The 13,952-nt window shown below is 36.0% G+C and overlaps 1 long non-coding RNA gene across 1 annotated transcript; it reads left to right on the plus strand.

The window, feature by feature from the left end:
• The first annotated feature begins 8,362 nt into the window (after positions 1–8,362).
• Positions 8,363–8,919, plus strand: LOC141614932 (uncharacterized). The gene is made up of 3 exons (XR_012529479.1): positions 8,363–8,477; positions 8,599–8,728; positions 8,836–8,919. It is a non-coding gene; the product is annotated as an uncharacterized LOC141614932 (long non-coding RNA).
• Positions 8,920–13,952: the final 5,033 nt, after the last annotated feature.

Genomic DNA, 13,952 nt, shown 5'->3' on the forward strand with positions numbered 1-13,952 from the left:
CTAAGACTTTTGAAGCTAGCACTTCCAAGACCAAGAAGGGTCCTCTTGATAAATGCCATTATTGTAATGGTGTTGGACATTGGAAAAGGAATTGTTCCAAGTATCTTGGTGACATCAAAACTGGAAAGATCACTCCAGTAGGTAAATGACTATCCTTTCTTTTATGTTTCTATTTCAACTATGGTATTGTGATACAAAGTTGTGGTAATATATCCCCTTTTTATTGTAAATATGGCCTCCACCAAGCAAGGACAAGGGAAAGGAAAAGCAAGCTTGAGAAATCATCAAGAAGCTAGGAGTAGCTTCCATGAAGCTTGGCTTTTTATTGTCTTATTTTAATTTATGTTTCGGATTTTTAGAACTATTTTGATTTCCGTGTTCGACATGGAAATGATTGATCCTTTCTAAACAATTGTTTTATTTTTGTTTATGGTGGCTTGGTTTGCAACCCAAGTCACCCGTTTTATCGTATTTTTCCTTGTTCTAAAAATTCGTCTTTATATGCTTGCTCATAGAAACATATGATCATCCACTTAAAGTGATCTAATAGACAACTATAATGATGGGATTCATTATATGTCCACAAGCTTAAGGCTTGTGTATGATCAATTATAAAGTGATGTTGTCTTGATGAACTCTCTTAAAGGAATGTCAATCACCAAGTACACTTATCAAATCTAAAACGATTAGTCAACCTATGAGATAGTCCTCCTTATACTTCAAAAATCATCATTTGTGTCTCATAAGCTATCTTTGAATCTCTAGTGTATTTATTCTAAAGATAGAGTGGGAGAAAAATGAAGACACAAAGAACACAAAGCTAATTTACATACTTGTGAAAATGAGATAAGCACAAGAAAGAATGATTGTATACCTATATAGATAGCGTACTCGAATAGATGAGATCTATGGTTTCAAATAGATGAAATCTACATGACAAAAGAGACCAAGTGAAGTAATCAAAAGAATATGTTCTCAAGATAACTACACGAGGAGACCAAAAGAAAGTTTTGGAAGAAGAATGACTAATGTAAAGTCTTAACAAGAGATTTGGCTAGGTTATGAACGACTTTTGACCAATAGTTTCAATATTGAAATTTACTTAAGAGCCTAAATGAATCAAAGTTGCATCCTCGAAAATAAATGAGATTTATGACTAAAAATTTCAAAGAATGATATGCAGATATCCAGAAGAGCTAAGTTAAGTGTTAACTACGCTAGTGTCATTACTTAACTTCATTAACGAAAATGAAATGATTAAACCTCCTTCCGAAAAGGGTATTTTGAGAAGGACGTGTATTAGATGTAATTCACGTTTAAATAATGACATTGATATGCATCATTATAAAATGAATGAGTTAAAGATTAAAAATAAAAAACAAATCTCTTTCCATAAGTATAAGATTGAAACCTTTTCCAAATAGGTATTTTGAAAGGATATGCTGGGAACATATATGGTTTTATCTTAATAACTTGGCAAAGCAAAATATATTTCAATTCTTGAAATGTTTCGATTGAGTAGTCAATTGCGAAACATGTGGAATTAAGTGGGAGTTGGAAATTTTCATGTGAAGACATGGAATTTAGTGGGAGCAATCATCTTGTAAATGTATATAACTCATTACTCATTGAGAATGACGAGCTAATACTATCTTTCACAAAGATATATTTGAGTTTTCAATTCTGGATGAAAATGGACTATGATGAATCCAATCACATCATGAGATGTTGGATAGGTATTAAGACATACACATCGAATCAACTAAAAACGTAGGTTATTCATGTCAATGAAAATGGAATTGCCATTAACAGTCATGGACATTCATTGAACCTAAGAATGGTTGATCATATGATTATTAATTACTAATGTTTTCGCCATTAGAATAATCATACATATGTCCAATAATGAATCATATGCATAAGAGCATGATGATTCATTGGCAAGCCATAGAAGAATCATCATGAATTCCCGAGGAGAACTAATGAGCGATTCCAGTGTTGCACAGAACGCTCTGTTATATGTCAAGAGGTTGCACATATTGAAGTTCGAACACACATAAGGATTTATGAAATTCCTAAGCTAATAAAGCTAAAAGGAGAAATAAGAAGTTTTGAAAGATACTTAGTTAAAGCAAGAAATTACTCAAAACTAATATTTTCTTATATGCTAGGACTTGTGAGAAGTGCTAGGCTAATCACCTTGACAATTGTTGCAAGACCCTACAAAACGTATACCTAGTGCATTATGAGTTGGTAGAACACATGACCAGTGCAAGTTATATCATCCACCACAAATTCGTTGGTTATGAGATAAACAACCAGAAAGTTCTTTCAAGATAAAGAACTCAAACCTAGGTTGGGAACCTATATATATGTGTGCTTGGTAAGGTTCATGCTATGAAAGATAACATGAATATAAAGTAAATTGCAATAAAAGAAGTTTGAACACATGGACACATGGTATGTTAAACTTCTATTGCAATCGACTAGTGTTTACACACTTACGATATACATCACAGGTTGTAATATGGTATTGACTACCCAGATGTGATGTCGACATTCGTCGTTTGAGTTATTATTAACTCACCTTATACTTTGTTACATCCAAACGGGTTGTAGAGACAATTGAACCCCGTTAAAGTGAACATGGATTAAGCATTGTATTCGCCCATAGTTACTTACATGAGGTGACGTCTCGAAGTGACTAGAGTGTGATGCGATTGATGGCAAGTTCAAGTGCCATGAAGTCATGTGAGATGACTAGTCGATCACATAGGCAGACTGTTAGGAACACCTTGTCGGGCCTTATGACCGCTTATAGAGTTCTGGCAAATTTATATAGCCTGGTCGTGGCGAGAGCTACTATAGTATTCTAATGAGTCGATTCTTTTGACTAAAGACTGTTCGCCTAAGATGACACAGTTTCAGATTAACTTTGATTTGTGTTACTACGACCTTCGTAAATGGGGTCAAATGGGCATATTTTGGTTTATGATGGCCGTGGCTAGCCGAAGGGAATAAGTGTGATAGGAATTGTCCACCCCTAGTCAGGGTTATAACAATATCTCAGGGCCACTCGAGGAGTAATGAACTGGAAATGTGTGGCCACGCTCGGAAGGTATCCATGGTGGATAAATTCCGGTCAATCAGTTATTCTCCAGATCGAGGAAACCACTCTTGATATGATCACTTGCAAGTACGACCTGAAAGACACCTTGCATTGAGTGGGAGATAGTAATAGGACAAGAGAATTGGTGACGCACACTTGTCTAGGACAAGTGGGAGATTGTGGGAATATGTGTCCTCCGACAATAATGCGATCACAACTGTCGATCAGGATGATCACATGTTTAAGTCTCATTTTAAGAATACATGTGGGAAGTAATATTTTACTGTCAACTGGTCCACACATATCGGTAATGATTGGCTGACTAGAGTTTGACATTTTTTGTCGTGCGATTATTTGGTGATCGATTGATCCCCTTAGGTCATACCTAAAGGGTAACACTCTTAATTGATTATTTAATTGATCGTATGACGATACGAGTTAATTAAATTACTTAAAATTGACGGACGATTTTGGAAGTAATATTTACGTATCTCATTATAATTTGATTAAATAAGATACGGTCTAAGTGATCGAATTGTTTTATTACTTAGATGAAATTATTTTTTTAGGAAACAATTGCATTTGAATGAATAATTTATTATAAATACAAGATGTTGTGATTTATAATTGGTAAATTATTTTGGTACAAGTAATTATGAATTACTAAGTCGATTTTGTATATGACGTATTTTTATTAATGCGTTGATTTTTAATATGTTAAAAATGCATAACAATTTTACATGACTTGTGACATGTGACAAATTGACAAAATTGACAAAGATAAAATGGAATCCATTTTATCTTAAATGGACCGAAATATGGGGTGATTTAGGCTAAATATTGTGTTAATTAATTCTTAAGTGGAAAGCATAATCATTTGCCTAAACCTAGCCATGCATACCTAGTTGTTTTTGTGAAGAGCACTTTGATCATGCATTGGCCAACACCACCCCACCCTACCCGGTTTTCCTAGTGAAAAAGGCCAAGGGTCTTTTGCTCATTTTTACCTAATAATTCACTACATGCATACTAGTGAATTATTCATTCATTCTAACATCAAAAAAATATAGATTTTTAGAGAGATAAAATTACTTCTTATTTTCACTTCTCTTAACCGAAATTAAGAGACCAAAATAAATATTTTTGGGTCAATTTCATTTAAATTAATATTGTTCTAGTATTAATAATATTAATTTTTATTAAGAGGTTATCTTGGGTATTATTCCTTGGGAGGGATTCTCTACTTGAATCCTTTGTTCATCCATTTTAGGAAGCTCAAGAACAAGTGAGTAGGCGAACTCATTTGTGCCCATTTATCTGATTTCTCATTGTAAGAATGACGATTTCTTCTTTATCCTTATTCTTGTTTGCATGCATAAGATCAATATTTAATTTTATGACTAAATTAATTCATCACATATATGAATATGTTGAGTATAATGAGATATAGATTTCTAACACCTTCTGCAAAAGGTCAAAACATCATATAAAGGGTACTTGGTGGAAAAGCTCAAGAATAAACTTGCAAATGAACTTGCTTGTCGAAATTTGGCACCCACAATTTCAACTCCAAAGGTACCCCGTCATCAATGCCATGAGAATTCTCCTTCTACCTTGGAAGGATTGAATAATTAAAGTGCTATCATCATCACCAAAATTGAAGAAGAACTTGGTGAGTGGAAGTCTCCGGACGAATATGAACCATACTTCATACCTTATGTTGACAAGAATCATGGGCTTGCCGGTTTTATGCATTGCAAAGACTCAAGTGCCAAGGGCAAGATGAAAGAGAGAGTAAGTGTCAAGCTCCCTTGGCCAAGCTTCATATTGAATTGGAACAAACCGTATTCATGTTTATTTGAGGATTGTGCTCAAGCCTTTGACCGGTTATTGAGAGCATTGAGCAACATGGACAACATCAATAACCATGGCTTCAAGGAATGAGTTTGGTGGAGTCCTCCCTCAAACCACCATTTGTAAGACACTACAAGAAAAACTAAAACAGGCGACCGAAATTTGGCGACTGATATATTTAGTCGCCAAATTGGCGACTGATTTTCAAATTGGCGACTGAAATCAATCGCCAATTTGGCGTCTGTCTTTTTTAAAAAGGGAATCAAATTTGGCGACTGTCTTTTTTTAAAAAGGGAAACGATTTGATCAGATGTATCCTGATTTTGCCAAGGAACCCCGCAATGTAAGACTTGGCTTGTGTACGGATGAATTTGATCCTTTCGGTAATTTTGGGAGGAAGTATTCTTGTTGGCCCGTTATGGTCACACCATACAATTTACCACCTTGGTTATGTATGAAAAGACCATTTATCTTCTTGTCACTTATTGTTCTCGGACCAAAAAGCCCGAAACGTAATTTGGATGTTTATTTACAACCATTGGTGGAGGAGCTGAAATATTTGTGGGAAGTTGGGGTGGAAACTTATGATGTGTCTAAAAAACAAAATTTTCAACTTAAAGCTTCCTTTTTGTGGACAATAAATGATTTTCCCGCCTATGGTATGCTATCTGGGTGGTCTACACAAGGACAAAAAGCATGTCCTTGTTGCATGGAGGAAAGTAAAGCATTTTGGCTTCCCCAGTAGCAAGAAAATAAGCTAGTTTGATTGTCATAGATGCTTCTTACGAGAGGGAAATCCACATAGGAGGAACAAGAAAGCTTTCACAAAAGGTAAAGAGGTGCTTGATGCCCCTCCGAAACGAGTGCCTGGGGATGAGATATGGAAGACGGTATGTGATTTACCATCCCCTATTGATGGTACCGAGGAAGAATTTAAAGAATTGAAAAAGCAGAAAAACGGTTGGTTTAAAAGAAGCATTCTTTGGGACCTTCTTTATTGGAAAACAATGTTGATAAGACATAATTTGGATGTAATGCACATAGAAAAGAATTTCTTTGAGCAACTAATTGACATGATCATGGATGTAGAAGGTGAAAAATGTGATAGCATTGCTTCTAGAAAAGATTTGCAGAAATTTTGTCATCGTCCCAAATTACACATTCGCGGCGACGGGTCTAAGCCAACATCCATTTTCACTCTCGACAAAGCTAAGAGAAAGGTATTGTGTGAGTGGTTACAAAATTTGAAGTTTCCTGATGGGTATGCATCAGATTTTAGTCGATGTGTTGATCTTAAGAAGCTGAAGTTGCAAGGCTTGAAAAGTCATGATTGTCATGTATTCATGGAGCGATTATTACCCGTTGCTTTGAAACACCTCGTGCCGACAAACGTTTGGAATGCAGTTGTTGAGATTAGTCAATTCTTCCGAGATTTATGTGCCTCTTCAATATGTGTTGATGACATGATTCGTCTGGAAGAGCAAATACCACAGATATTGTGTAAGCTTGAAATGATCTTTCCTCCTGCATTTTTTAACTCCATGGAGCATCTACCGGTTCATTTGCCATATGAAGCCAAAGTTGGGGGACCCGTTCAATATAGGTGGATGTATCCATTTGAAAGGTAATTAAGATAATCTAGCTACTTTTAAATTAAAATTAATAATAATAACTAATCTATTTATTATATGTTAACTTTATTATTAATAAAACTCATCATTAACTTTTATAGGTTTCTTAATCATTTGAAGAAAAAACTTGGTAATAAAGCCTGGGTGGAAGGTTCTATATGCAATGCTTATTTAACGGAAGAGATTGCAAACTTTTGTTCTCTTTACTTTGAAAAACATATAGAAACCAAAGCAAAAAACTTGAATGTTGAGAAACCGGATGAAGTAGACGGAAGTTTACCCGAATTTTTTCAAACTCAAGATGATGAAGGGTGTTCATCAAAGGGGCAAACAAGATATTTGGATGATAAGGAGTATAATCGTGCCCACCTTTACGTGCTATCTAATTGTGACCTCTTGGAGTCATACGAAACACAGTTTGTTAATGATTTCATTCAGAGGAATCCTAATATAAGTAAGGATGATGTTTGGGACAAACATGAGGACCAATTTCCATCATGGTTTCAGAAACATGTAATTGAGTTGAATATTCAAGATGATTTGATAAGAAGTTTGGCTTTTGGTCCTTCAAAAATGGTAAGAACGTGGAATCGATACTCGGTTAATGGGTTTAATTTTCAAACATTCAACCACGGTAAAGGTAAGGCTAGGTGCAATTGGGGGTTACTATTTCTTCTCTTGATGACAACGAATACTATGGTATAGTTGAAGATATCTTTGAAATTAGTTATAGTGGACGTGACCGAGCTTATAAAACTGTCTTATTCAAGGTTGATTGGAAGGATAATTCTGTGTTTGGAATGAGAGTACATGAACAATACAAGCTTGTAGAAGTGAATCGTACTAGAACATACTCTAAGTATGATCCATTTATACTTGCACATCAGGCTCATCAAGTGTATTTTGCTACTTATCCAAGCACAACAAATGATAGAAATCAAAATGCGTGGTGTGCAGTCTTTAAGACAAAGGCACGGTCACAAGTTGATACAACTTTTTTCCAAGAAGAAAACGTTTCAAATGAAACGCTTTTGTCTCCACCCGATGAAATCAACTATGAGCATGAGAATAAAGATGGTGAAGACATAGAAGAGGAAGAATATTATGATGTGGAAGAGACACGGGGGGGGAGGATGAGGCGGAGGAGGAGGAGAGAAGGGAAGAAGAGGAGGAGAGGAGGGGGGAAGATGAGGTGAGGAGGAGATGGGAGGAGGAGAAAAGGAGGAAGGACGAGGGGTTTGGAGATGAAGATGATTATGATGATGATGATGACGATGATGAGGATGAGGATGAGGATGAGGATGAGGATGAGGACGAGGGGTTTGGAGATGAAGATGATTAAATTGGTATAATTTTGTATTCCTCAAGAGTAAATTATTAAAATTTAGAAGTCTGTATAATTTTCATTTATCATTATTTGTGTTAATTTTTATTTGTATTACTGCAGATGGCTGGAGCAGGTCGAGGTAGGAAGCGTGGAGGCGGCTCAGGTTCTGGACAGAGTACGCGTCCGGAGGAGGAGGAGGAGGAGTTTGTGCAGGAGGATCCGATGCAGACGGACGGTGACGGTAACGGTGAGGAGACTGACGCTACCGACGAGCCAGTACGGGTGCCGATACGGTACACTTCGGATCATCGGATGATTCTTGAGCCGGCGGGATTATGGTAAGTCTTATTCTTTATTAGTCTACTATTTTGATTTTTTTTTTCTAAAATAATAATTGTTTCTAATTTTACATGTTCAAAATAAATGCATGTTTATGGACGATTGCGTGGTACGAGGTGTCACGAAAAGCACGAAGACTAATTTCGTGGGTCCAATTCCTACATCGTGGACACAAGCTTCTAATGCACAAAAAGAGGCGTGGTTCAATAACTTTCGGGTATATATTTTCCGTAATTCTTCGTTTTAGAAACCAAATAATTAATTTTGATAAATTTTTTAAGAACCAAGGTTATACTTTTATTTTATACTAATATGAAATTTTGTCGTTTTTTTTGTAGCTATCATTTGCTTGGTCACCGTCTCAAGAACAGAATGTCCGTAACAGGTACAATGACGTCGGTACTCGACGATATCGGGACGTGATCTGGAAGGTAATTAGGCGCCCAAAGGAACCAGAGCACATGAAAGGTATTTAATTAACTTGTTTTGTTATTTGTATTAATTAGCATATACTCTCTTATATTATAATTAATATCAGTAACTTATTAGTTATGATTTCATATGTGTAATTGCAGGTGACAAGTATGAAGGCTTAATAAAGCATACCAAAAGTGAAGCTTTTCAGAAGAAGTCTAAGCAAGCATCCCTCAACAAAAGAGGAGGAAAGGAAGACACCGTGAACGAGCCTACTCATTACGCGGGTTCACGATCGTTCTGGGATAAAGTATTGGGTGTAAGTTTGTCTATTATTTCACACTTTTTTTGTTTTCAATGCAACATGTTTATTTTATGTTAGATTTTTTGTTGATTTTCTAACATGTATGTTTTTTTTCATTCAGAAAGGAAAGAACAAGTCAAAGCCGATTGCGACGGTACCGGATCTGTTTCTGGACACGCATTCCAGGGTTGACCACAAAGGGGTTAGAAGTTGGACTAAGCCAAAAGACAAGCAATTATATGTAAGTTTTCCCTAACACTTAATTTTTGTTAATTTATTCTCTTTTAAAATGTCGTATATAAGGTGGTTACCATATTAACTTACAACCATTTGTTTAATATTGTAGGAAACATTTGAACAAGAAAAAGCCGCCAATCCAGAAAAACCGGATAATGACATATGGTATGAGTTGGTGGATGGCTTCAAGAAAGGGCACGTGTATGGTACCGGAAGTTCAACACCGGCTTTCTATGAGAAAACGCGTAGGAGATCGACTTCAACAATTCCCAACAACACGTATCAACCGGGAATTATTAGTCAACTTCAAGGTCAAATAAGAGAGCGTGATGAACGTGATGCCAAACGTGATGAAGAATTCCGCCAAATGAAGGAAAGAATGGAAATGTTTGAGAATTGGTGGCAAGGTTGTAACCCCGGACCTAGACCCAACTACGATCCAAATGATCCGCATGGTCCACATGGGGGGAGTGGAGCCGGTGTTGGCTTCCAAGTAAGATGATTTTAGCATGTAAGCTTGTAAAACTTGAACTTTAGACTTGAACATTAGAATAGCTTAGCTTGTAAAACTTTCATTTTCAATATATGAAATGAAGTTTGAGAAAATGGGAGGTGTTGGGTTGAAATGTATGGTGTTGTGTGTGTTGAAATTTGGGACGTATGGCGATGAAATTTGGGTTGATGTATGGCGTTGTATGCAGGTTGGCTAGCATTGAAAACGAAAAAAACCACAAAAACATACAACAACTTTGGCGACTGAAAAGGGCTTTGGCGACTGAATTTCAGTCGCCATTTTGGCGACTACATTAAATCAGTCGCCAAAATGGCGACTGAAATTCAGTCGCCAAAGCCCTTTTCAGTCGCCAAAGTTTTTCAGTGAAAGTGGCTACGTCACCCAAATTTGGCGACTAATACCGAATTTAGCGACTGAAATTCAGTCGCCAATTTGGCGACTATTTTTTCAGTCGCCATTTTTGTTATTTGGCGACTGATTTTTCAGTCGCCAAATTTGGCGACCGACTTTAGTCGCCAAAGTTAGAAAAGGCGACTAAGGTCCGCGACTGACTTTTGGCGACTGATTTCAGTCGCCAAATTGGTTTTAGCGACTGATTTCAGTCGCCAAAATCGGTCGCCTGTTTTAATTCTTTTTGTAGTGAAGATACCCTTTTCCTTTGACTTTGCATTACATTTACACTTGCATTTAGTTATATACATATACATTTAGCTTGCATTTGTATTATATTGCATTTACATTAGTTAGTTCATATAGTATAATTGCATTGTAATATATCTCACATGATTCATGTAGATAGTTGCATATAGACTAGAATTCATGCATAGTCACTAATGACCAATCCTATTCTTTTCTACACTAGAAATAATGCTTAAATCGGTTTGGGGAGGTTTGATCATAAGTGACCATAGTTTAATAGAGAGCATGCATCATTTAGTGTAGTTTAGATTACATACATTTGTTATATATGTCATATAGAATTGCATTTAGTTAGAGCATGCATTCATTCATATCATATCATTGCATTTGTACTTTAATTTCCATAAAACTTTAAAAATCCAAAAACATGTATTTATAATCCAATGTCCAAAATAAAGTGGGGGATGGGAATTTATAATCCAAAATGCATAAAAATTGAAAACTTTTGAAAAATACAAAAACATGTCTTTTTGTTCCATAAACATAAAAACCATAAAAATTTGAAAAATGCAAAAATCCAAAAACTGTTCATTTCCTTTATAGTGTAGTCTTGTATATATATTGTGTTTGTATATATTGTGTGTGTCTATCCCTTTTCACATTGATCGACTTCGCCACATCCGAGACATGAGGATATTGAAGACCGCATGATATGATCTTTCCAAATCTCCTTTTTCCTCTTTATGTTAAAGACTATGTGGCTTTATTTTGATTGATGCGGTAAAAACAATGTGATTATAGGATTGCATTTAGATTATTTGGCATACTAGTTGGTAGAAGCATACGCATTAGGATGTATATATGTTAGTTGCATCATGGCATGTAGTTGCATGTTAGAAAACTTTTGTGAAAGAATCTATTTGGGAAACATGACAAGTGTATATAAGGCCCTTGTACATACTTTTTCTTCTTGAGACTTTGCTCATTAGAATACTTGTAAAACACCCTAGGATGTGTCATGCTAGTATCCTTTGACACATGGATTAAGGCCTAGTCAAGAGTACCTTGTAATGTGATAACTCCTTGGCTACCGTTTATTCCAAAGTGACCCTTGAAACCATGCAACTATCCTTCACCATCTACCACATTTTGTCATCAAAGGGAATGGGCACAAAAATTGTTCAAATTTGAGTTCAAGAAATGAAATGAAAAGTCAAAAAGTTTGCAATTGCATTGAAAGAAAAGAGGAGTAACAAAAATGAAAACTCCTATGCTTCAAATATAAGCACCCTCACTACAAATGGGGCGACTTTGAAAATGTTCAAAAGAAAATGCAAAAAATTGAAAGTTGTCAAGTATTGAAATGCCAAACATCAAAAGAAATGGCAAAAAGAAAGTGTTCTTAAATGTCAAATGCGACAAGAAATTGGGGGGAAAAACAACAACAAAAATCAAACTCCCATATGAAACTCAAAAACATATTGATCCCTTTTTCCATCGATCCACTTTTGTGCATGGTAGAGAGGGGACGACCCTTCTTCTTGCCTAGGCAAGAAGGGGAATTCCGCGATCCTCCAGTGCTTCTTGTTGGAGCTGTGTCCTCCAGTTAGTGCGGATAACGTCATTGCACATATACTTGTACGGACAAGCGGGAGCTTGTTGGAGCTGGTGTCCTTTATAGTTAGTGCAAGGACTTATAAATCTCTAAAAGGATCAAAGGGTATACTTTTGTATTATAATCAGTTGATCCACGTTTATCAATAACGGTTGGCTTGCTAGATAAGTTTGACGTTATTGTCATACAGATGGCGGTGATCAACTGGTCCCTAAAAGTCACACCTATAGGATACGTTTGAGAGATGTGACGGTATGAAAATACAGTCATGTTGATGCCAAAAATTGACTAAGCAGTTAGTCCGAGTTATTTGACTAGTAATTAGTCAAAATGCGATGTTGAGATATTTTATTTAATACGGATTAAATAAAATGGGCTAAGGCGAATTAAACAGTTAATTCGTAAATTAAATATAAACGGTTATATTTAATTAATGTATATTGAATTAATTATACAATATTGTCTTTGTCGGACATGTATTAATATTTCAACTAATCCGCATTATTAGTTGATGTTTTAATAACCGATAACCGATGACGATTTATAATAAAACCGCGTCATATACATTTAGCATTTTACAAACCGAGACCTCATGGGGAAGTGGGCTTCCACTTCCTCTTATTTTTTACCTCGTGGTCCGGTTCGTAAAATTTTAAATGTATATGACGCGGTTTTATTATAAATTGTCATCGGTTATCGGTTATTAAAACATCAACTAATAATGCGGATTAGTTGAAATATTAATACATGTCCGACAAAGACAATATTGTATAATTAATTCAATATACATTAATTAAATATAACCGTTTATATTTAATTTACGAATTAACCTGTTAATTTCGCTTAGCCCATTTTATTTAATCCGTATTAAATAAAATATCTCAACATCGCATTTTGACTAATTACTAGTCAAATAACTCGGACTAACTGCTTAGTCAATTTTTGGCATCAACATGACTGTATTTTCATACCGTCACATCTCTCAAACGTATCCTATAGGTGTGACTTTTAGGGACCGTTGATCACCGCCATCAGAATGACAATAACGTCAAACTTATCTAGCAAGCCAACCGTTATTGATAAACGTGGATCAACTAATTATAATACAAAAGTATACCCTTTGATCCTTTTAGAGATTTATAAGTCCTTGCACTAATCAAAGGACACCAGCCCCTAACAAGCTCCCACTTGTCCGTACAAGTGTATGTGCAATGACGTTATCCGCACTAACGGAGGACACAAATTAAAAAAACTCCCACTTGTCCGTACAAGTGTATGTGCGATAACCGATTCTCATATTCATTTAAAATTTCTCCCACTCAATGTAAAACAATTTGCAGATCCGGATCCGCAAAGGTCGTATTTTACAATCGATCTGTATCTAGAGTGGTTTCCCCGACTAGAGAGTAACTCAACTGATAAAACGAATTCGTATTCGAGCATGGCCATGCATTTCGATTCTGACTCCTCGAGTGGCCCTGAGAAATATCGAGTACCTGATAAAGGCTGAATATTTCCTTCAACTCGACTTATTCCGATCTAAGCACAGTATGAAATGACCCAGAAAAAATCTACTTGGCCCCCTGTTACGGATGACCGTGAGAAAGAAACCAAAGTCACCCAAAATCTGCCTTAGTCTCAAGAGACAGTCGATAGTCAAAAGAATCGACTCTTAGGATCACCATGGAGATCCTATCCACGACCGGGCACCGAATGTTATAAAACATTTAGGACTCCACGTCGATGTCACAATTGTGTCCTACGAAATATCCGTATAAAACCCTTTAATTGTAGGACTATAACGTAAATTTGATATGCAAATTATTGTCATAAACGAAATAACAATAGAAACGATAAGGAATAAAGAAACAACCTCGGGTCCTTGAGAATTTGGCCTAAGATCAGAAATCAACAGAGATTTCCTCCTAATCGATACACCCAAGACCGTCTGAGATTATGCCCTGGAATT

Source organism: Silene latifolia, chromosome 11 (genome assembly GCF_048544455.1).
Source record: "Silene latifolia isolate original U9 population chromosome 11, ASM4854445v1, whole genome shotgun sequence".
Lineage (NCBI taxonomy): Eukaryota > Viridiplantae > Streptophyta > Magnoliopsida > Caryophyllales > Caryophyllaceae > Silene > Silene latifolia.